Genomic DNA, 23,855 nt, shown 5'->3' with positions numbered 1-23,855 from the left:
TGCTTGTGGAGACAAATACTCTAACTCTCTGAGCCTCACTAGACCCATCTGGAAAACAGGGATGATCAGTGCCTCTCATAAAGATGGTGCTGGTCCCAAAAGCTTAATTTTTTAAAAGTTAAAACATAGCTCTCATAGAAATAAAAAGTAAGCATGTGCCAAAATTATATGTAATTCATTAGCATTTAACTGGTCAGAGCACAGAGAAGCTGGTTCAAAGAGGATAAGAGAGTCTGAAATGTTTATAATCAATGAAAGACAAAATGCTGAAATATGACTACAGAGTAAAACTGGCAAAAGAACTGTAAACTTCAGGGTGATCTTTTCTACTGGACAAAAATCATTTGCAAGATAAATCTACAAGTGATTACATAACTTCCCTGCGTTTGGGCCCTAACAAGTAAGTAAATGACAAGTCAAATAAAGATCTATTTCCCTAGAGAGTTAGATAACCCTTGGGTGGGCCTGTTGGACAATGCTCCAGCATATTTCTGAAAGGACATGCAGCTCTCTTTTTGCATTATTGCCAAGTTTGGGATACTTTTTTTTAACCTGAGGGTGCAATGCAGTAATAGAGGTAGAAAGGATTTATAAATTTATTATTTGTGCAGTGTCTCTGCCCACCAAACCCAGAACTCTGAGGGAGTCCCTCCCAACAGCCCCTACGCTAACCAAATGAGGTAGACAGTGAGCTAGGAACACTCACAAGGCTGTAAACTATTTACAAACATCGTCTTACTCATCTTTATTTCCTTCCAGAACACTCTGAATGTCAGGGTTGAGACTAGGGTGAGGCGATGCTGAACATCACACAATCCATAAGTATCCTTTACATGGAGTCCACACTCACCCACTGGCTCTCTGGTAGACTCTGGAAAAGTCTTTGGTTTTATTTATTCAACAACTATTTCCTGGGGGCCTACTGTCCTGGGTACTTGGGATGAAGCAGAAAGCAAGACAGATCCAGTCCCTGCCTTCGAGGGCCTAGAATCCAGACAGGAGAAAATTAACCAAGATAGAGGCTAAACCAGGGGTCCCCAACCCCCGGGCCTCAGACCATTACTGGTCTGTGGCCTGTTAGGACCGGGGCTGCACAGCAGGAGGTCAGCGAAGCTTCATCTGCTGCTCCCCATCACTCCCCATCGCTCGCATTACCGCCTGAACCATCCCTCCCCACCCCGTCCGTGGAAAAACTGCCTTCCACAAAACCAGTCCCTGGTGCCAAAAAGGTTGGGGACCACTGGGCTAAACAATTACAAATCACCACAAGCACTCAAAAGGAAAAGAACAGGGATGAACAGCAGCAGGGCCAACAGCTTCCTCGTCAGCAGAAGAAAAGCTCTCTGAATGGTGACATTCAAATTGAGGCATGAGGAATGAAAGGATGCCAACCAAAGAACAGGCTGTGGGAAAGGCATCCCAGGTGGGAGGTACAGCACGTGCAAAGGCCCTGATGCAGGAACTAGCTTCAAGGAACTGAGCGAAACAGTGTGGCCACTGTTTAAGAAGCAGCAGCAGATGACAGACCAATTTTGTGCTTTGTATTTGCAGTGCTGACCTTTGAAACAGAATTTCTACTTTCTGTTACCACCTCGAAAGGGGACAGCTCTCCATTGCTCTCCTGGTTGGCTGAAAGCTCCTATTCTGTCTGTACCAAGTGATGGCTTCTTTCTCTTGTCCAAGTGCATGTTACTGTAATGTGGCCCTGAAAGCAGTTTTATAATATGAAGAATAAACAGCTTGTGAAAGAAAGAAAGAAAGGAAGGAGGAGAGGGAGGGAGGGAGGGAGGGAGAGAGAGAGAGAGAGAGAAAGAAAGAAAGAAAGAAAGAAAGAAAGAAAGAAAGAAAGAAAGAAAGAAAGAAAGAAAGAAAAAGAAAGAAAGAGGAAGGAAGGGAGGGAGAGAGAGAGAGGCAGGAGATGAGGTAAGGAAAGAAACCAGGACCTGAATCATGATGGGGGTGGAGAGGGACCTGGTCAGAGACCTAGATTTAATTCTAAATATGATGAGAAGGCACTGGAGTGTTTTGGTCAGACACCTCTGATGCCCCACCTCTTTTCTTTCTTTTTTTTTTTTTTTTTTTCCGTGCCCCATGGCTTGTAGGATCTTAGTTCCCCAATCAAGGATTGAACCTGCGCCCTCGTGGTTAAAGCGCGAAGTCCTAACAACTGGACCGCCAGGGAATTCCCACCCCACCTCAAACGAGGGTAGCGGTCCTAGCTACCACCTCAGGCCTCCAACCAGGGGCTTTGACAGTGAGGTCCCTGAACCAGCAGCATCAGCACCACCTGGAACTTGTTAGAAACACAGACTCTTGGGACCCACCCCAAACCTACAGATCAAACACTCTGAGAGTGGGACCCAGCAATCTGGGTTTCAACAAGCCCTCCAGGTGATTCTGATGATGTCCAAGTTTGGGAACCACCGCTCTGGAATCAATAACCTACCATTTAGAAACATGACCCAGGGTCGCCACCCTGTGTTATTTTATGGGAACTACAACCTGGCCACCACTTCCAGCATCAGCGCACGGGAAGAGGAAGGACACTTTCCACCAAAGGGACACAGACAGGGTCATGGACAGGAGGGTGGCTTCAGTGTGTTCCTGCCCACTTTTCTCATATGCAAGGACACACAACGTAGGAGGGCTTCCTCAGTGAATAACTTCAAGTTTTCTCCCTGCTACACTTGGGATAAAACCCAGATTCCTTGCAGTCGGCTCTCTGCCTATCTTCCTGTCCTCATTTCCTCTCCCCTCTCACTCATGCATTCCCTGCCACCTTGCTTCCTTGCTGCTTCTCCAACACACCAAGCATATTCTCACCTCAGGGCTTTGGTATTTGCTGTTCCCTCTGCCTGGAAAGCTCTCCCCTCAGACTAGCAAGGCTCACTCCTTCACTTCAGTCAGATCTCTGTTCAAATGCCACCTCCTTCAGGAAGCCTTCTGTGACTATACTCACCAAGGAGCTCTGGCCCTTCTCTCTTTCTGTCTATGACCCTGTCTTCTTTTTCTTCCTCCTCGACATTATCTTATACATTTATTTGATTTTTGTCTATCCTCCTTATGAGACCATGAGTTCCAATAAGGGATGTTTGTTCTGTTCACTGTTATAGCCCCAATACAAACAGTAGGTGCTCTGTAGATATTTACTGAACAAATGAATATACTCTGTGAGGCAGGTGTTATCACCCTCTTTCCGACCAATGGGGAGACTGAGGCTCAGTAAAGTGATATGACTCATTCAAGCTCACACAATGAGTTAAGGGGCTGGGATCCATATTTGAAGTAGGAATTCTGGAAGCTGAGGTGTGATCTGTGTTCATGGTGACACCTTGGGATTCCTGAGGCTAGGGAGACTTTTCAATCTGGCCACGATGCCTCCATCACCCAAACTCGGCAAGCAGGGGGTTGAGTTCTAAAGAATGTTCTCCAAGGTCAAGGGACAGAGGGCACGGGTCCAGTGCCGAAATCCCAAGTAGGGCAGCACTTCCAGGAGCACTGGGCAGCCCCCAGTGATTGGGGGTGCCCCGAGCATAGAGCAGGAGGGGAGCAGGAGTGCAGACATCCTGCAACAGATCCCAAGTTGTACGTGGTATTCAAATGTCCCTTTGTTAATTAACGTAGGTGAAAACCTTGTTTTTAATGATCTGAGCCTGGGACCAAATTCTATTTCACAGCAAACACAATGTGCGGGGGCTTGTGTGTGTGTATTGTGTTTTTGTTTTGGGGGGGTGGTTTTGGCTGCAATGCGCAGCTTGTGGGACCTTAGTTCCCCAACCAGGGACTGAACCTGGGCCCTCAGCAGAGAGAGCGTGCGGAGTCCTAACCACTGGACTGCCAGGGAATTTGGGGGGGCTTGTTTTGTTTTGTTAATTTTTAATGGGCTTTGTTTTAGTTTTAGGTTTACAGAAAATTTATGCAGAAATTATACTAAGTACCTTTATACTTCCTCTCCCCAACACACCCAGTTTCTTCTATTATTAACACCTTGCATTAGTGTGATACATTTGTTACAACTGATGAACTGATGCTGATACATCATTTTTAACCAAAGTCCATAGCTTACATTAAGATTCACTCTTTGGGCTTCCCTGGTGGCGCAGTGGCTGAGAGTCCGCCTGCCGATGCAGGGGACATGGGTTCGTGCCCCGGTCTGGGAAGATCCCACATGCCGCGGAGTGGCTGGGCCCTTGAGCCATGGCCGCTGAGCCTGCGCGTCCGGAGCCTGGGCTCTGCAACGGGAGAGGCCACAACAGTGAGAGGCCCGTGTACCACGAAAAAACAAACAAACAAACAAAAAAGATTCACTCTTTGTGTTGCAACGTTCTGTGGATTTTGACAAATGCACAATGTCTTGTATCCACCATGACAGTATCACACAGAAGGGTTTCATTGCCCTAAAAATGCCCTGTGCGACATCTATTCATCCTACCCCCTCAAATCCCTGGCAACCACTGATCTTTTTATTGTCTATAATTTTGCCTTTTCCAGCATAGTATTTGCTTGGTTTTAATATACAGTGAATCTGCCAGGAAAGCAACCACCATATTAGTTGGGAGCAGACCAGGCTGTGCTTGGTTCAAAACTTTCCTAGAACCACTCACATTTTGGACCACCATGGCCATGCAGTTGTGGGTTTGAGTTGTCAGAACTCCTGATTCAGCCCACAGTTTCACAGTGGGCTGCCTTCCCGACTACAGTCATCCATGCCTTCCCGACTACAGTCGTCCCTTGGTATCCGAGGGGGATTGGTTCCGGGACTTCCCGCAGATACCAAAATCCGCGGATGCTCAAGTCCCTTATATAAAACAATGTAGTATTTGCATATAACATACGCACATCCTCCCATATACTTTAAATCATCTCTAGATTACTTATAATACCTAATACAATGTAAATGCCACGTAAATAGTTGCCAGTATGTGGCAAATTCATGTTTTGCTTTTTAGGACTTTCTGAAAAAAAATTTTTTTTTTCTAATATTTTCAGTCTGAGGTTGGTTAAATCCTTGGATATGGAGGACTGACTACTCTGTGACAATATTGTGCCCAAATATTTATGTGTTGATTTATTCTAAATTACTTTCATTTTACTTTCTTTTATATTACAATTAAGGTATTATTTATGTTTAAAAATATGTGTGTCAATAGGTTATGTTATTTGCGAATTTCATTTTAGAAAAGAAAAGAAGCGTTATAATTATGGTTAAAAGGAACACTGGGTTCCGGATTCAACCCACTGTTATACTGCATGACAATCATGGCAGCAGCAAGCACTGAGGAGTGCCGGCCCCTCAAAAGGTACTGTGCTAGGAAAGCGACTTGCATGTATGAATCATTACATCTGCAGTTCCCCTACCAGGTGCTACACAGTGTGTAGTTTTACCCCATTTTACAGAGGGAGAAACTGAGGTTCAAGCAGAATAAGGTCCCTGAGTGGGACTGGAAACTCAATCCAAACCCATGCTTCTAACCCCCCAGCATCCAGCAGTGGATTTCCTTGGCCTCCTGGAAAGACCACGTTGTGCGAGCTAATCATCCTCAGGCCTTAAGGCCCCAGGAAAGGGTGGAGGCACACGGGGCAGCAGAGAGGTCAAGAGAACAGGTTACGACCTGGGTTCTGTGTCACTTACTCATGTGTGACCCTGGACAGTCGCTCCCCCTCTCTGAGGATTAGTGGTCTCACCTGTAAAATGGGGGTAATGTCACCAAAGTGTGGTAGGTACTGTCCCTTTCCATGTTACCAATGTGGAAACTATGGCTCATAGAGGAGAAGTGACCTACCCAGTGTGAAATGAGGGATGATGGGATTGTCCTCTAAGGACACACTCCATTGCCCCATAAGGTCCCCATGGCTCCTTCAAAGCCCAATTCAAGACTCACAGGTCACCAGGCAAAGGTCAGGGTCACCTGCCCTAGGCACCCATTCCCCAATCCAACCACCCACATGTGATTCCCACAAGGTAAAAGTATCTGAAAGCCCCCAATGGGCTGGGAGAGCTGGGGGGCTGTCTGTGGAAGCACCGGACCTCAGTTTCCCTGTGCTGGACTCCAGCTCCAAAACACAGCCCAAATCAATCCATTCCTCTCCGTCTCCCCTACTGCTTCTACTCAAGTCTATGACACCGTCACTTCTCACACAGCCCACCCCCTGCTCCCCTCCTCCTTGCTCCCCACCTAGAAGCCAAGGAGATCTTTTATGAGTGAAAAATCATATAAAATCACCCCCTTGCTTAAACCTTCCATGGCTCCCTATTGTTCTTAAGCCAAATGCCTCTGCCCACCTCCCTCATCTCATTTCTCCCAATGTTCCCTCCACTCTCCCACCTGCCTCATGTATGTTCAGGTCCCACTGGCCACCTCCACATGCCTTTAATGCAAGAGCATGATCCTCTCTTAGGATCTGTGGCCAAGCTGTTCCTCTTCCTTGGTCAGCCCAGTCACGGATCCCTCCTTGCCTTCACTGGGCAAACTCTTCCTCCCTCCCTAACCTAAGACAGCTTTTCCTGCTATGCATGTTCAGACACCATTCACTCATAGCCTAGCAATAAGCCCAGTTTGTGATGGTAGATTTATCTGGTTATCTTCTCCCCGCTTGACTTAGGTCCACCAGGCCAAGGACACTGACTTGTTTCCCTTGTGTACTGAGAACCTAGAAGTGTCTGCCCAGAGTTGGCACTCAGGAAAACCCGCTGAATGGTAGAGTGCAGGCATGAATGGCCACCCAAAGGATAGGGTTGCCCATCTCCTCCGCCATGTGGACTAAGACACCCAGGACAACTTGAAGAAGAATGTGGGGGAGGAGAGAGAATCTGGGGATGGAAGGCAGAGGAAATCCCAGGCACAGCTCAGTCTGCTGTTCAGCATGAGCCTACGTGTGCCAGATGCCATGCTGTGCGCTGGGGACAGTATGTATGCTGGGTTAGTGAGAGAACAAGCTCTGAGCTGCAATGCCTGGGCTCAGAGCCCAACTCACTGCTCACTAGCTGTGCAAGTTTGGGCAAGTCACTAAACCTCTCTGAACCTTGGTGTCCCCAACTACCAAATAGGAGAAGTTACTTGATTACAGAAAACCCATGCCTTAGGGCATTAGAACTTAACACGCCCTTGACACTCCAGTGGACCCACCAGTTCTGTTTGGTTACTATTGCTGAATCACAACCACTCCAGTCTTTAGTGGCTTAAAACAACCATTTTTTCCTCACTATCGTGTGAATCAGGAGTTTGAAAGGATCAGCTGGACAGCTCTTGCTTGGTTGCAGTCAGATGTTGGCAGGGGCCATGCTTATCCGAAGGCTCAGTGGCTGGCTGTCGGCTGGAAGCACCAACAGGTGGCTTTTCTACCATGGTGGCCCAGGGAAGGCAATGTGTCACATTCGTTACCTGCACCCCTTCCTTTATCTCAATTTCTAGCAGCCAGCTCAATGACAGTTGCCTCCTATCTTTCTAGCTCACTCTATCCAGTACCCCAATGCCAACGACCCTTCAGCCCTACTGGGAGCTCTGATCCGTTGAGCCTATCACCTTTTCCCTTGTGTCCTCATTTGTCTTCTTGCTGAGTAAAGCCACAGGGCAGCATCATTCCCATGCACTGCACACCCGAGATGGCCCTGCCCCTCTCTGGCTAAACACCCACCAGTTGACACCCTCTGTCCGTCTGTGCTTGTTCTCCTGCGGTAGAATGTGGCTAGGGATCAACACACCACCACGTGGGCTCGTCTGACTTTACTTACATGATGGCTAGTCTCAATGAGGTCTTTAGCTCTGCCTGACAATTACGCTAGAGTTCCCTTGTCCATTAATTCTCCACAGGCAATTCCTTCCTCTTTTCTCCTCAAACCTCTATCACCTTCTCCTCCGTTCTCATTCTTAGCTGAGGACCCTGCTTCCTATTCCACAGGGAAAACTGTAGCAATTAGAAAATACTTCCACAAACTTCCACTACACAGCTACCTGCCTACCCTCATTGGTACCCACTTATAAATACTCTGCCTTCTCTTCTGTGACCAGGGACCAACTACCTGTGCTCCAAGCCATGGTCAACCCTCCACTGTGTACAGATCCCACCATCTTCCTCCCTTCTAGCCACTCTCTTCTCCCTCTTGCATCATCATTTCCAATCTACTGAATCATTCTCATCAACATAAAAACATGCTAGTATTTCTGCATTTGAGTAACTTCTCTTGACCCCAGTTTGCTCTCCACCTACCACCCCATCCTCAGTCCCACAGCAAAACTCCTCAAAAATTGTCCATACCACTGCCTCCATGTCTCTCCTTCCATTACAGAAAAGGTACATAAATAGTACAAAGAATAACCAAATACCAGTCACCCAGATTTTACCACCTTTGCTGTATCATTCTCTCTCTCTCTTCCTCCTTTTCCTGAACTCTTTTACAGTAAGTTGCAGACATGATTCCCTTTACCCATAAAAACAAGTGTGTATTTCCTAAAAGCAAGGACATTCTCTTACAATAATCAAGATCAGAAATTTTTACATTGATACAATTATCTAATCTACAGACCTTAATCAAATTTCACCAGTTGTCCCACTAATATCTTCTACAGTTAAGTGAAAATTTTTTCCTGGTCCAGGATCTCACATCACATTCTAGTTCTTGTGTCTCTTTAGTCTCCTTAATCTAGAACTGCTCCTTAGTCTGTCTTTCTTTCATGAGCTCAACATTTCTGAAGAGTACAAGCCAGTCATTCCGCAGAAACATCCCTCAATTTGGGTTTGTCTAATGTTTCCTCATGAATCAGTTATACATTTTTGGCAGAAACACCACTGAAAGGATGCTATGATCCCCTCAGTGCATCACATGAGGCGGGGCATGAGGTCAATTTGCCCCATTACTGGCCATGCTCACTTCATCACTTGGTTGATGTGGTTGGTGTCTGCTGGGTTTCTCCACTGTAAAGTTACTATTTTACTCTTTGTAATTAATAAGTATCTTGTGAGGAGATACTCTAAGACTATGCAGATATCCTGTTTCTTGTCAAACTTTAATCCACTATTGCAGCATCCATTAATGATTCTCTCCTGAAACAATTATTACTAGGGTGGCTGCCAAATGGTAAATTTCTAATTCCTCTTTTTCTGTATTTATTAGTTGTCCTTTTACTGTTAAGAGCTTTCCTTTCCCCTTATGTGTGTATGTATGTATTTATATCTTAATCTTTATATACTCTCTCTTAATCCCACTCCAATCAGGCTTCTGCTCCCACCATTCTACCTAAACTCTTTCCTGTCAAAGTAACAATGCCCTCCACTTGGCTGAGTCAGTTCTTGGTCCTCATCTCATCTTCCCTTACCTCTCAGCAGCACCTGACATAGATCAGCAATTCTCCCCCCTTGAAATGTTTTCCTTACTTGGTTCCCAGGCCACTGCCTTGTCTCTTAACGTTGGGGGCCGGGGTCTCAGTCCTTTGTCCTGCCCTCTTCTTTGTCTATGCTCACTCTGTTGGAGATCTCACCCCGACTCATGGCTTTAGAAACCATTTCCACAGTGATGACTCCTGTATTAATCTACTCTGCTATAACAAGATGCCACAGACTGGGTGGCTTAAAAACAGAAATGTATTTTTCATTTCTCACAGTTCTGGAGGTTCAAAGTCCAAGATAAAGGTGCCAGCAGGGTTGGTTTCCGGTGAGAATTCTCTTCCTGGTTTGCCACCTTCTTCGTGTGTCCTCACATGTCCTTTCTTCTGTACAAACACACACACACACACATACACACAGGGAGAAAGAAAGAGATGGGGGGCACTCAGATGTCTCTTCCTCTTCTTATAAGGATTATCAGATTAAGGCCCCACCCTTGTGACCTCATTTAATCTTAATTACCTCCTTATAGGCCCTATCTCCAAACACAGTCATATTGGGGGGTTAGAGTTTCAACATATAAATTTTGGGGAGACACAATTCAGTCCATAACAACTCCCAAAATTACAACTCCAGCTTGGGCTCAGATTCATACACGCAGCTTCTAACTAGGCATCTCCACTTGGAAGTCTGATAGGTGCCTCAAATTTAACAAGTTCCAAATGGAACCGGTAATTCTCCCCTCCTTTCCCCTGAAACAAAGTTCTCCTCCTATAGCCTTCCTCATCTCAGTGAATGGCAAATTCCTTCTTTCATTCTTCGGGGCAACAACCTTGGAGTCATCCTCAATTCCTTTCTTTCTCAAACACTCCATACTCAATCTGTCCCTTTGGCTTTACTTTCAAAATAACCCCAAAGTCTAACCTTGGTTCAAACCATCACCATCTTTTGTCTGTATTGTGGCGGTAGCCTCTTACCTGGTCTCCCTGCTTCAGCCCTCATTTATATTCCATTTATTCTACACCCAGCAGTTACAGAGATCCTGTAAAAATGCAAAGCAGGTCCTGTCCTCTTTCTGGTCAAAACCCTCCAATACGGCCCACCTCACTCATAGCAGAAGCCAAAGTCCTTACAATGACCCACAAACTGTACATGAACTAGTCCCAGGGGAATCTCCCTGATGTCATATTCAGCTCAGCTACCCTATCTACTGGCTGTTCCTTAAACCCACCAGGCATGAGTCTACTTTATGGTCTTTGCCCACCCTCTACTAGGAACAATCTTCTCCCATATACCCTCATGACTCCCTGCCTCACCTCTTCCAGGTGTTTCTTCAAGAATCACCTTCCCAGCAAGGCTTTCATTGACCACCTATTTGAATTTACACCACAGCATCCCCTTCTTCCTTCCCTGCTTCATCCTCCTCCATAGCGCTCATCACCATCTGACAGAGCATAACAACTCTCCACATGTCAGATGTGATACCATCTGACACATCTCTCCACAAAACATGAGACCTGTGAGAACAGGGACTGTTTTGTTCACAGTTGCACCCCCAATAATAATCACTCACATTGATTGTACCCTTGCTCTATGTCAGCATTTTTTTTTTTTTTTTTTTTTGCGGTACGCGGGTCTCCCACTGCTGCGGCCTCCCCCGCCGCAGAGCACAGGCTCCGGACACACAGGCTCAGCGGCCATGGCTCACGGGCCCAGCTGCTCCGCGGCATGTGGGATCACCCCGGCCCGGCGCACGAACCCGCGTGCCCCACACTGGCAGGCGGACTCCCAACCACTGCGCCACCAGGGAAGCCCCCAGCATATTTTTAAGGGCTTTACCGTATCACTTATTTAATCCCAACAAGGACCCTATGAGATGGTGTATCATAATAATAATGTTACATAACAAACCACCCCAAATGTCTGTGCCTTACAGCAGCAAATATTGATTTCTCCCTGTCCCTCCCCCAAACCATTTGGGGTTTGGCTGATCTTGCCTGGATTCTGCTGGGTTTGGCTACTCCGTGTGTCTCTCATTCTTCTGGACCAGCCTGTTTGATGTTGGGGATTTGGATGGAAGCTATTGCTTCCCTAAATTGACACAGAGCACTCTATTCCTACCTCTTTAGCTTCCTGACATTCAAAAGGGATAGAGTTCATGAAAAAAATACAATTTAAAATTTAATACAGGGAATTCCCTGGCAGTCCAGTGGTTTGGACTCTGCGCTCTCACTGCCAGGGGCCCAGGTTCGATCCCTGGTTGGGGAACTAAGATCCTGCAAGCCACGTGGTGCAGCTGGCCAAAATAATAATAATACAAACTAAACACTAAACTACAAAATTATTTTTATCCCAGACTTTGCTATGGCAACTTTGATGGGAACTCTGTTTCAAAAGATGGAATGCACTAATGACAGCCCCATCCTTAAGGCAGGGGTGGAAATTCCAAGGGGGCAATTGAAAACATGAGAGATCTCTTAAGGCCTCGGCTGAACTTGCACACTGTCACTTTCATCCACATTCCACTGGCCAAAGCAAATCACATGGCTGTATCTATTATCAACGGAGTAGGGAGTATCAATCAGTCCTGACTGCAGGAGAGACTGAGTCATTGAATAGTAATCTAATTTGCTGCAAGATAGGTCATGCTGCACCCCAATGTTCACAGTGGCACTATTTACAATAGCCAAGACATGGAAGCAGCCTAACACTTAGGCAGCCTAACACTCAGGCTGCTTCCATGTCTTGGCTATTGTGAATAGTATGTGTGTGTGTGTGTGTATACACACACACACACACAATGGAATATTACTCCGCCATAAAAGAATGAAATATTGCCATCTGAAGCAACATGAATGGATCTGAAGTAAGTTAGAGAAAGATAAATATTATATGATATCACTTATATGTGGAAACTAAAAAATAAAACATATGAACTTATTTACAAAACAGAAACAGATCCACAGACATAGAAAATAAACTTATGGTTATCAAAGGAGAAGTGGGGAGGGATAAATTAGGAGTATGGGATTAACAGATGCACACTAAAATATATAAAATAAACAACAGGGATTTACTGTATAGCACAGGGAACTATATTCAGTATCATATCCTCTCCCCTTTCTTTCTTCTTTCTCTTTTTCTCTCTCTCCCTCTCTGTTTTTCTTAACAGGTAAGGGAACTAAGGCTCAGAGAGGTCAAATACAATAACTTTTCCAAGATTATACTGCTAGTAAATGACAGAGCTGGAATCCAACCAAGCTGGAGTCAACTTTACACATGCCATATACACAAGGCCAAGAGGTTTGGACTTTCTCTGAAGGTGATGCAATGCCACTGAAAACTCTTGAGCAAGAAAGGTACATGGTGGTTAATAAACTTTCCTCCAGTAGCAGTGTGCAGAGCACATGGGAGGGGGAGAAAGGAGGGAGCCCCTACAGTAGTCACAAAACTTCAGGCCAGAATTGAAAAGGGGCTGGGCTGGGGTAGTGTCAAAAAGAAAAAAACAAAAAAAACAGTAAATGTAAAAACCAAATAGACAGAAGTGAGAGACAATTTGAAGAACATTTAAAAAATGCTTTTTTCTTTGTTCAGTGTTGAAATAAAAATTCATGTGTGTTGCAAAAAGAAAAAAATCAAACAAAAAATTCACACAGGGCAGACAGAAGTGTTTACAGTTCTCTTCTCTTCCTGTCTCCTGAGATAAGCTCCATTAAGAGTTTGTGGGGCCTTCACTGGTGGTCCAGTGGCTAAGACTCCATACTCCTGGGTTCGATCCCTGGTCAGGGAACTAGATTCCCACATGCCACAACTAAGAGTTCACGTGTCGCAACTAAAGATCCCACGTGCCGCAACTAAGATCTGATGCAGCCAAATAAATAAATATTAAAAAAAAAAGTTTGTGGTAAATCCTTCCTGAACTTTGTCTAAAACTATATAATACATTTACATATACCCATTTTTAAGTGTTTTTAAAATGTGTTCTCACCAAACTTTTGTTTTGTCTCTTGCTTTTTCTCACATAATAGTATGGCAAGGCCATCTTTCCATGTCCAGAAATTAAATGATCCTCATCACTTTTAACAGCTTTGCCACTTACTAGCTGTGTGACTTTGCACACATGGTTTAACCTCTCTGAGACTTGGTATGCTTAATCTGTAGATGGGGATAAACATGTAACTGTCACATAGGGCTATTGTGAGGATTAAATGAGTTAACACACATAAAGCATCTTGTATAGTGTCTGACACATACTAAGTGCTCTCCCTGTTAATAGCACCATGTTTAGCTGTACCATAACTTACTTAACCAGTTCTGTACCCATGGTCACTTAGTGTGCTATGTTGTTTACAAAGATGGCCACAATGATTCCCCCCACCCCCACACGACTCTTTGCAATATGACTTTGATGTTTTTTCCATCAAGAGATGGAGTCTATTACTAGTCTCCTTGAATCTGAGCTGGCCATCTGACAGGATTTGATCAATAAAATGCAGTGAAAGTGATGCTACAGCTCTTCCGAGCCTAGGCCTCAAGAGGCCTTGCTGCCTTCGTTCTTTTCCTTTCAGACGCCATCATGAGGAAGCCTGAGCTAGCTTGCTGAAGAAGCCACATGGAGAAGAACCTAGGCACTCAAGCCAGCAGGCCCAGCCACCTGCCAGACCTGTGAATGAGGCCATATAGGACCAGTGAGCTTGCCGACTTGCTAACTGACTGCAAATACAGAAGTAAGCCTGGGCAAGACCATGTACAGCAGAAAAGAGCTGTCTCAGCTGAGACATGTCCAAGTTGCCAATCCACACAAACATAACCAAAAATTTATTGTCGTTTTAAACCGCTCTGTTTTGGGGTGATTTGTTGAGCAATAACAGAAAGCTGATATGCTGAGGCTCTTCTTACGCAGTGCCTATGGCCCTGGTTGGAATGCAAGCTCCATCTTTTGTATGTGACCTGGGGCATGTCCTGTAATCTGACTGAACCTCAGTTTCCTGGTCTGTACAGTGGGATACTTCTAGTTCCTACCTCATCCGGCTGACGTGAGGATTAAATGAGATGAACATTCAATGTGTGGCACAGGACAAGTACTGTGAACATCTTAACTGTGGTTGTGGCTGTTGTTATTGTTGTTTGAAGGAAGTCTAGCCTGAGAGTTGTGCTATGGGGGTCAGGAAGTTAGTATTAAAGATAACTGAGCTGGTCTTTGGAGGCTCCATAACTAATGAACACTGGAGACTGATAGCTTTTTGGAACCAGAGACCTATACCAGGCTAGCCTGAGAAATGGCAGGGGCTGGGTCTCAACTGTGTCCTACAAAGTGCAAAGGGTTGTATGTCTGTGCCTGGGTGAGCCCTCTGAATGATGTCAGGGATGGAGGATGGAATTGGGTAGAAGAATGAAGAACTGAGGCTGTAGGAGGGGCCAAGATCATAGGAAAGAACATTCACTCTTTTCAGATGAAATTCCAGACCCCTAATCATGGCCTGAATGCCTTGGCCACCTCTCCCACCATATTTCCTACCCTTTTTCCCTTCACTCACAGTGCTTCAGCCCCCCATGGCCTCCTTCCTCAAACTTATCAAGCTCTTTCCTGCCTCAGGACCTTTGTTCTTACTGTTTTTTCTCAGAGGGACCTTCTGAACCACTCAAGCTAAAGTTCTCCCCTCTTTCATTCTTTTTCACAGCTACTTATATTTTTCCTTCACAGTACTTATTCATTTTTTTATCTGTGCATTATGTTTATCACTTTAGGTGAGTTTCATGAGAAACTGTTATCTGTCTTGCTCATGCCACATCCCCAGCGTCTAGCACACTGTCTGGCTCATGGCAAGTGATCAACAGCTGTGAATTGAATATATGTGACTAAAGACAGGGGAAAAGGAGCCATAAGAGCTGAAAAGACATTATCCAAAAGCTAAGTGAAGGCCTCATTTCCTGGAAGACGGCCTCACAGAAACCTTGGAATCATCTTGTCTAACCTTCTCAGTCCACAAGTGGGGAAACCAAGACCCATAATGGAGAAATAACCAGCCTGTGGGCACCCAGAGAGCCATTTCTGTGGACTCTCAGCCCATTGGGGTCAAATGCCACAGACATGCCTGACAGATGAGGCTCAGAAAAGGTCATGGCCACCTCCCTGAGACCATCACTATGTGTCTGCAGCTGCCACCACCTCATCCCACAGGGGAGGAGATTGTCTCTTTGGGAGCAGAGGTGCCAGTCAGCTGATGAACTCTGAAAGGAGGGCTAGAGAGGGTGGGGAGGCCCATCCTGGGTAGCTGCTATTCTGAGGCAGCTCAGGGATAAAAGCAGGTACCAAAATAACCCAACCTTCTAACACTTGTTCCAGACCTCACACCTCTGCCCTACCAGAGGTGAGGCTAACACTTTAATTCCTCTCAGTAACACACACACAAGCTTTTAGCAGGGCCTGCAGGGAACAGGGTGATCATCAGACTCAGCCCTGTCCACTGGGGGCTCATAGTCTGATGGAACAGGCAGGCTAGGGACCAGTCAGGTTGCTGAGGGATGGTGTCTAGGTCTGAGGGAACTAAAGGTAGGGAAGATCCTGAGAGGAAAGGATTAGCCCGATGGACATACAGAAGTTAGCCAGTCCAGGAGGTGACAGTAACAGATGTAACTGCCAGTGCAATGAGAGGGAGGCTGACAAGTTCCAAGAATAGTCTGCAGTTTTAGTGGGTGGGAGCATCATGAAACTGAAATGAGAGGGGCAGAAAACGCGGCTTGGGGGCGAAGGAAGTATCCAAATTATGCAGGAACTTGGATGTCAAGAGAAGAGCTTGGGCTATCTTTGGTGCACAAAGGAAAGACTTGGGAGGTTTTAACCAAGAGGACGTCATGATCAGTTTTCCACGACAGAAACTTCCCTATAGCTGCCCTGGAGCCGTTGCCCAGGCAAGCGGGGTGGAGGGAGGCAGATCGAAGGGAGAAAACAGTTTATTCTAGATGGGCAGCTCTGCAAAGGGCTCCTGTAAGAGGCATGAATTGGGTCTCAGTCTCTAGAGGGCTAGTACCGTCACTTCCTCGACTGCTGCGCCACACCACTCCCGGGGTCCAACTTTCGTTCACTTGTTCCGGAACTCGAAGTTTGAGCAGAAAAAAACGTGCTGCTGGAACCCCAACCCTAGACGAGGGGCCTGAGCAGCAGACTTCAACTCCCAAAACGCTTCGCTCTCCAGCTCTGAAGGTCGCGCATGCTTCTTTCCAAATAAGGCGGGCCGGCTTGCCGACTGGTAGAACTCGCCAGCTGAGTGAAGTGCGGGAAACCTAGGGACCGCCATCTTACCTTGGGTCAAACCAATTATACACTTAGTGGGAGGTTCGTGTTCTCTCTCTCGTAAGTTCGTACAGGTACTGAAATAAAATGCGCTTAATTACTGCAAGTCTCCTTATTACGCTTTACGTTGAGAACTTGTTCCATTTTCCGCCCCAGTCCGGAACTGAACTCCTACGGATACAATGACACATCCCAGCATGGCACCGCACTCTGCGAGATTCCGCTGGGGGAGGAGTCGGAAGCGGTCCCGCCCCGCCTCCCGGTCGGAGGGGGGTTTCCGCTTCCGGCAGCGGCGGCTGCAGCCTCGCTCTGGTCCCTGCGGCTGGCGGCCGAGCCGTGTGTCTCCTGCTCCGCCGCCGCCATATTGTCTGTGTGAAGAGTGGGGAGAGCGGCTGCCGCCGCTGCAGCTTCCACCACAGGTACCGTGGGAGCCATCAGGCGAGGTCGTTGGGGGGTGCGGGTGGGCCCAGGATGGGGCAGCGGGGCGCGGCCTTCTCTAACGCTTCCAGCAGACTCCCGAGCGGCCCTTCGCCTTCCCCTGCCCCCCCCACCACACACACACTAGCCGAGGCTCTTGCAGCCCATCGGGGAGGCCCTGGGCTAACCCCCAGGGCGGGGAGTGAGGCTTGGTGGCAGAGGCTGATAGGGTGGGAACTGGCTCTCGAGAGTCCAGCTTGTTGCGGGGGAGAGGGCTGGGCTGGGGCGGGGACTAGGGGGCAAGTTGGTGGAGGAGGTCGGCAGAGGGGGAAGCGAGCTGGAGGGGTGGGGCCGCCGGGGGGGGATGCTGGGGGAGGGTGCCTAGGGGAGTGGTGCCCGCAGTGTAGGCTGGGGTGGACCCTCCCGCGGAGCAGAGCAGCTGTAGTGGGGGCCTTCTAAGGCCCCTCTAGGCGAAATTGGGCTTCCCACCTGCACCCTGGGGTGCAAGGTGAAGGGGACCCGGGGCGAGGTCGCTGAGGATAAAGGGGAAGGGACCATGAAGTGGGGCAGAACGGGTGGAGTTGGAGTTAAGGGTTAGTTGGGAGCCTGGATGGAAGAGGAGAGGTATGTAGAATGAAAGGTTGGCTAAGAGTGTGCATGTTAGTTTGTGACCTTTGAAGAGTAGGACTTTTGTTTTTGTTTTTCGGTTGTTGTTTATATTTTTGCAGCGTTGGAACATTTCTAACCTTGGCAGGTGATGGGTGGAGCTTATGTAGTTTGTTTTTGGGAAGGAAGGGTCAGGAGAAGTTGCTTCTTGGCTGTTGATATTGTGGGAAGGAAAGAGTTCTGGAAAGGAGGTAGCAAATTAATTGAGGAAGACCTGATTACCTTTCAGCTGCTAAATTCTGTTGAGAAGTGGGTGTGAGGAGAGGAAATGAAAAGAAAGCTAGAAAGGGAGGATTTTTCTATGAATTGGAAGACCCCATTCCATCTAAGAAGTGGCAGTAAATATCTGGATTAAAAAATATAAGTGCCATGGTTATTTAGCTGTGTGACCTAACTTCTGTAAACCTGTTTTCCTATCTGTAAAATGGGGGTGATAATATTTCCTAGATGGTAAGTTTATGGTGAGGAGTAAATAAGATAATTTGTGTCAAGTGCTTACCACAGTGCCTGGTAGGTAGTAAGTGCTCCATAGACCTTACCTGTCACTTTTATTAAAGGGACTAGCTGGTATATATGGGGTTCCTAAAGTCTAGGTAAAGTTTATGGTCAATAATCTGACAATAGGCAAGGCTTCAGAAAATTATATTTGTAGTTGTTGAGGTGTTTTTCTTTTGTTGTTAAGTCAGTTGGCTTAACTGGCTTGGCGGACCTTGAGCTGAAAGACCAGGACCAATACTAGTTCTGCCTTGTGTCGTTTTTAAAAGTTCACCAGCAGTTTTACCTGGGTAGTTGTATCCTTCTGTGACTTTGAAATACTTGCCTTTCATTTGCTATTGGGGGAGGGTGTATGACTTGAAGAAAGAATGAAAATATTTGAGGTTTGCTTAGATTGGTTTATCAGCTGATTACAAAATTAGGTCACCCTGGGGTAACTTTTGTTTAAATGCAAAAACCAAACATGCCTAGTTATATCCTGTTATATGGAATACAGTAGAGAAGAGGAGCACACATTTAAGGGGGAGCAATAGGTTATTTTCTACCTAATGGTTTAATTGCCTAGCTGTTTGGAGATGAAACAAGTAGCTTCTTTTTTACAGTGTATTTTTGGTTCTGTTGCTTAGCCACACTCTTCCAGGGTGAGAGTACTTGATTTTACCATTGTCTCTGTCTCTGAACATATAGCTTTACTTCACATACTCTTTTGGAGAAAGGAGAAGTTTTCTTTGGTAACTAAGTTTAAAACTTGACATAGGATTTGGGTTTGTAGTAGGCAGAATGACCACCACCACCACCCCCAAGATGTCCAAACTCTAATTCCCAGAATCTGTAAATATGTTACTTGGTAAAAGGGACTTTGCAGATGTAGTTAAATATCTTAAAATAGGAAGATCATCCTGGATTTAGTGGGTAGGCCCAATCTAATCACATGAGCCGTTAAAAGCAGAGAACTTTCTCCAGCTGGGAGTCGAGAGAGATGGGGCAGAAGGGGAAATCAGAATCGAATCATGAGAGGGACTCCATTTGCTGTTGCTAGAGGGGGCCACATGGAAAGCATGAGAAGGAATGCGGGGAGCCTCTAGTAGCAAAGACCAGCCCCGGCTGACAGCCAGCAAGGAAATGGAGACCTCAGTCCTACAACCACGAGGAACTGAATTTGGCCAACAACCTGAATGAGCTTGAAAGTGGATTCTTCCCCAGTTTCCAGCAAGGATAACACCTTGATTTTGGCCTTGTGAGACCCTAAGCAGAAGACCTAGCCAAGCCCACCCAACTTCTGAACTACAGAAACTGTGAGACAATAAATTTCTATTGTTTTAAAGCCACTACGTTTGTGGTTTTGTTATGGCAGCAGTAGAACACTAGTGTAGATTTTGGTACCAAGAGTGGGGTACTGTTACCTAAAAATGTGAAAGCGGCAGTAGAAGAGGCCAGCAAATTTTTGAGGAGCATAATAGAAAAGACCTAGAACAGATCATTAGTAGAAGTAGTGAGGGCTGAGGCGGAAGTGAGGTGTGCATTGGAAACTGGAGGAAAGAGGATCTTTGTTACATAGTGGCAAATAAGCTTAGAATTGTGACCTGTGGTCAGGTGGAAAAGAATACTTATAAGTGATGAACTTGGATATTTAGCTGAGATTTCCAAGCAAAGTATTGAAGGTACAGCCTGGTTTATTTGTGGGGTGTGAGTCTCAGTGAGCTCATGTGAAGCCCACTAGGCTCTTGAGCGTTTTATACTAGCAAAAACAGTGCCAGCTTGGATTGAAAAACACAAAGTAGTAAATTAAAGAGAGCTCTCAACCCCCCCCCCAACCCCCACCCCCAGTTTTACTGGTAGGAAGCAGGCTGGTAAAAAAACTACTTAGATGTGAATGTGCTCCTTTTCATTAAAAAAGAAGAATGACTCAGAGGGTGGAACCAAGAGCCCAAAGAGGTGGAGTCGAAGGCTGCAGAAGAGTTTACCCTGGCTTTGAAATGGAATGGAGTTTGCCCACATTTTGAAACTGCTTTGGACCGATGGATCTGCTTTTTCTTATATTTCCCCTACTTTCTTTTATATTTTCCCTGCTTGAACTAGAATGTCTATAAGTTGCCTTATGCCGGTCTCACCGTCGTATGTTGGGAACAGATAACTTTTTTTTTTTTCCCTAGGAATTGTGCTCCAGGGGTTGCACTTAATGTATTACAACCAGAGCTTCATCCACATTTGATTTAGATGGTGAGATTTGGGAGTTTTGAATTGATGAGCTTTAGATGAGATTTTTGGACTTTGAGTTGGACTTTAATGGAATGAGACCTTAGGATAGAATGGATATATTTGCATTTGGGAGAGATATGAGTCTTTGGAGCCCATAGGGTGGACTGTGTTAGGTAGAATGATCCCCCAAAGATATATGTGCCCTAACCTCTGGAATCTGAATTTGTTACTGTTTTGTGGCAAAAGGGACTTTGCAGATGTAACTGTGGTTTAAGGATCCTAAGATAGGAATATTATCCTGGATTTTCTGGGTAGGTCCAGTCTATGCACATGAAAGCAGAGAACTTTATCCAGCTGGAGTTAGATTTGAAGCAGGAGAGGGTCTCACCCTGCCATTACTGGAGGGGACCACGTGGAAAGCACAAGAAGGAGTGCTGGCAGCCCCAGCTGACAGCCGGCAAGGAAATGGGGACCTCGGCTCTACATCCGCAAGGAACCACATTCAGCCAACAATCTGAATGAGCTTGAAAGCAGATTCCCCACCCCAGAATTTCCACAAAGGAACACAGCCCTATGGACACCTTGATTTTTGGCCTTGCAGGACCATAAGTAGAGGATCCAGCCAAGTCTACCTCACTTCTATCCTACAGAAACTGTAAGATAATAAATTGTGTTGTTTTATGTTTGCGGTAGTCTGTTACAGCAACAATAGAAAACCAATTGGAAAATTTAAAAATTTTAAGAAAAAGAAAACTAATTAGAGGGGTTTTGCTGATTTTATTTAAGAATCTTTGGGGGATTATCTTCTAGAGAACAAAGGCAGCAAAGATTATTCTGTAGTGATTTGGTTCTGGAAGACTTCACAGAATAATGGTGTTGAGTGGAACCTAGGCCTCTTCCCTAGATGTTTAAGCATCCTGTTACTGTCATTAGATGCAATTTGTAGGGGCTAAATGACCAGCTCAGTAAAACGTAAATTCTAGAGCTCTAGGCCATTCTGGAAGAATTTCTATAAATTGATAATTCTTCCATGCCTATAATAAACGTCTTGGATAATTCCTTCATTCATTTTTATCGGCTGAACAAGGCATTGAGTTTATTTGACAACCCTTTATAGACTTAATTCCTGTTTTTTTAGAAGAGATGGAAATGAGTGATTATTTTTTATGAATGGATAACCACTACTATATACAGTAGTCTGTCTGGTCTTTCATACCTCCCACCCCAACCCAAAGTTGTTGTAAGGTCTTTTCTCCCTGTCATTGTCATTTGAGGTCAATAAGATTTGGGTGTATAACTAAATCACTTTGCTGTACACCTGAAACTATTACAATATTGTAAATCAACTATACTTCAATTTCTAAAAAAGCCAATACAGTTTAAAAAAAAGAATAAAGTTTGGGGATCATAACTGCAGAATAGAGTTCTAGCTTTTAAGAAAGGCTTTTTTGTTGTTTATCTGTATGTTATTGATTAGATTCATAAAATGTGGACTCTCAACTTTAGTGAAGAGAACTTCAGAGGATGGAGGAAATAAGGCAGTTTCTCTTTGAGTTAGTTACCTGAATAGAAGGATGATTACAGAATTAGAGCATTTCAGGGTACGAAGGACTTTTGTGATTATCTGTTTGACTTTTAGGTTTAGAGTAAAAGAAATTGGGCCACATGAAGGTTAAGTGACTAAACCAAGTATCTCAGCCCTACAGCTGGCCTAGAATCCTGGTCCAGGCAATGGGGATTCATGGCTTTTAAACTATATTCCCTGTATACCCCTGCCTTGTCCTTTTTTTAGATTTTACCGTAGCTTATCTCTCTGTGCCTCAGTTTCCTCATGAGGGTCATTGTGAAGATTAGTTGAGATAGTGCATGTAACACATTTAGCAGAGTACCTAACGCAGTTAAATGCCCAAAAGATGTTCACTGTTATAACATTTATGGTAATTGTTTTGACAACTGTATGACAGCTTTTACATAAATATTACAGTACAATTTATAACAAGTTCAGAAACTGAGAATGATATGATTTGGCATTGGATTAGGTAAGGACTTAGTGTTTTAAGGTAATGCTTGTGATACTTGGTTTAAAATGAGAAACTGGATTTGATCCTTGGTCTATCACAATTCATTGGGTGACTTGGGCCAGGTTTGTTTCACAAGGGTGTTAGTGTGTTCATACACCTAAATTTCTTTGAACTCCTAAGATGGATAATTTCAAAAGAGTACTATATCATTTAGTTGTTTCTTATTAGAGAGAAATCTAGGCCAGCTAGCTTTTCAAATGAAGAAATTTCTCTAGGATTATTAAGAAAAGGAACTGCTGTCATTTGTCATTGTAACAAATATTTACATTGGGTTATAGACAACTGGTAGTTTTTCTTAAATATTTGGTATGATCCAGGGTAGATTGCAGCTGACCAATTTGTTGACCAAACTTTTTTTCCTTTACATCATAGAAATCAAAGACTGAGTCTTTTTTTTTTTTTTTTTGCGGTACACGGGCCTCTCACTGTTGTGGCCTCTCCCGTTGCGGAGCACAGGCTCCTGACGCACAGGCTCAGTGGCCATGGCTCACGGGCCCAGCCACTCCACGGCATGTGGGATCTTCCCGGACCAGGGCATGAACCCGTGTCCCCTGCATCGGCAGGCGGACTCTCAACCACTGCGCCACCAGGGAAGCCCAAAGACTGAGTCTTTTTAAAAGTTTAAGGTGAAAGAATTAACAGTATTGTACTAGGAGTGAGATTTCACTGGTTTCTACAAATTCTGTGTCTTTCAGCCTTAGATATAAGAAGTGTACTTAGCAATGGTTACTGTGGTGGGCAAGCTTTTTTTACATTAATGATGATAGTGTTTTCTTGCATAGAAAATATGTGTCATCTGAAGTGAGGGTTTTAGGGTTAAATACCAGGGTACACTTAGAATAATGTTTTATAATTTTATGTGTCACATCTTAAATGCCTTTATATTGGCCACTTTTTTCTTTTCATACTTTCTGGTCTTGTGGATTTTCTGACGGGTTTTTATTAGCTGAAACATTTTAATCTACTTGGGAAAGTGAACACTTGAAATTTTTCTGAAGTTATGACTAATGCACTAATGGGCATTTCTCAATTTAGCTAGCTCATTAATATTATATAATTTTTAAGAAAGCAACCTTGTTAAAAATGAATGTGTAAATTATTTTCCTAAAAATTTAATCATGTCATATCAGAAAGTACAAACTAGCCATTTGGCTTTATTGAATTTATAACCAGTTTTAAACAATGTTACTCTTTCAACAAGCCTTGAGTTCTTGCTACATTTCAGGTAGGTGCTGTGCTGAGGCTAAATTATCCCAGACATTGTAAATTTGTCCAGTGACATTTTGTAATAACGCATCATTCCATAACTTAGTAGCTTTCTGGAGTGTTTTCTTATGAAAACTCCTTTGGCTTTGTATCTTAGGTATAGTTTCTGAAACAGC

General features: G+C 44.9%; 1 protein-coding gene across 3 annotated transcripts in view; it reads left to right on the top strand.

Annotated features, from left to right (window-relative positions):
• Nucleotides 1-16,866: 16,866 nt before the first annotated feature.
• Nucleotides 16,867-23,855, top strand: part of CSNK2A1 (casein kinase 2 alpha 1) — a 55,453-nt gene continuing 48,464 nt past the window's right edge. Inside the window, exons 1-2 of one of the 3 annotated variants that reach the window (XM_029220028.1) lie at nucleotides 16,945-17,034; nucleotides 19,233-19,488. The gene's annotated coding sequence lies outside the window, so the exon portion shown is untranslated. Of the gene's footprint in view, nucleotides 17,035-19,232; nucleotides 19,489-19,512; nucleotides 21,048-23,855 lie in introns of those variants that run through there. The other 2 variants (XM_029220027.1, XM_029220029.1) reach the window with 2 other exon arrangements.

This window comes from Monodon monoceros, unplaced genomic scaffold, assembly GCF_005190385.1.
Source record: "Monodon monoceros isolate NGI ecotype Baffin Bay Population unplaced genomic scaffold, NGI_Narwhal_1 Super_Scaffold_13, whole genome shotgun sequence".
Classification (NCBI taxonomy): Eukaryota; Metazoa; Chordata; class Mammalia; order Artiodactyla; family Monodontidae; genus Monodon; species Monodon monoceros.
Note: the sequence above shows the minus strand (reverse complement) of the source record. Positions and strands in the feature narration are given on the sequence as shown.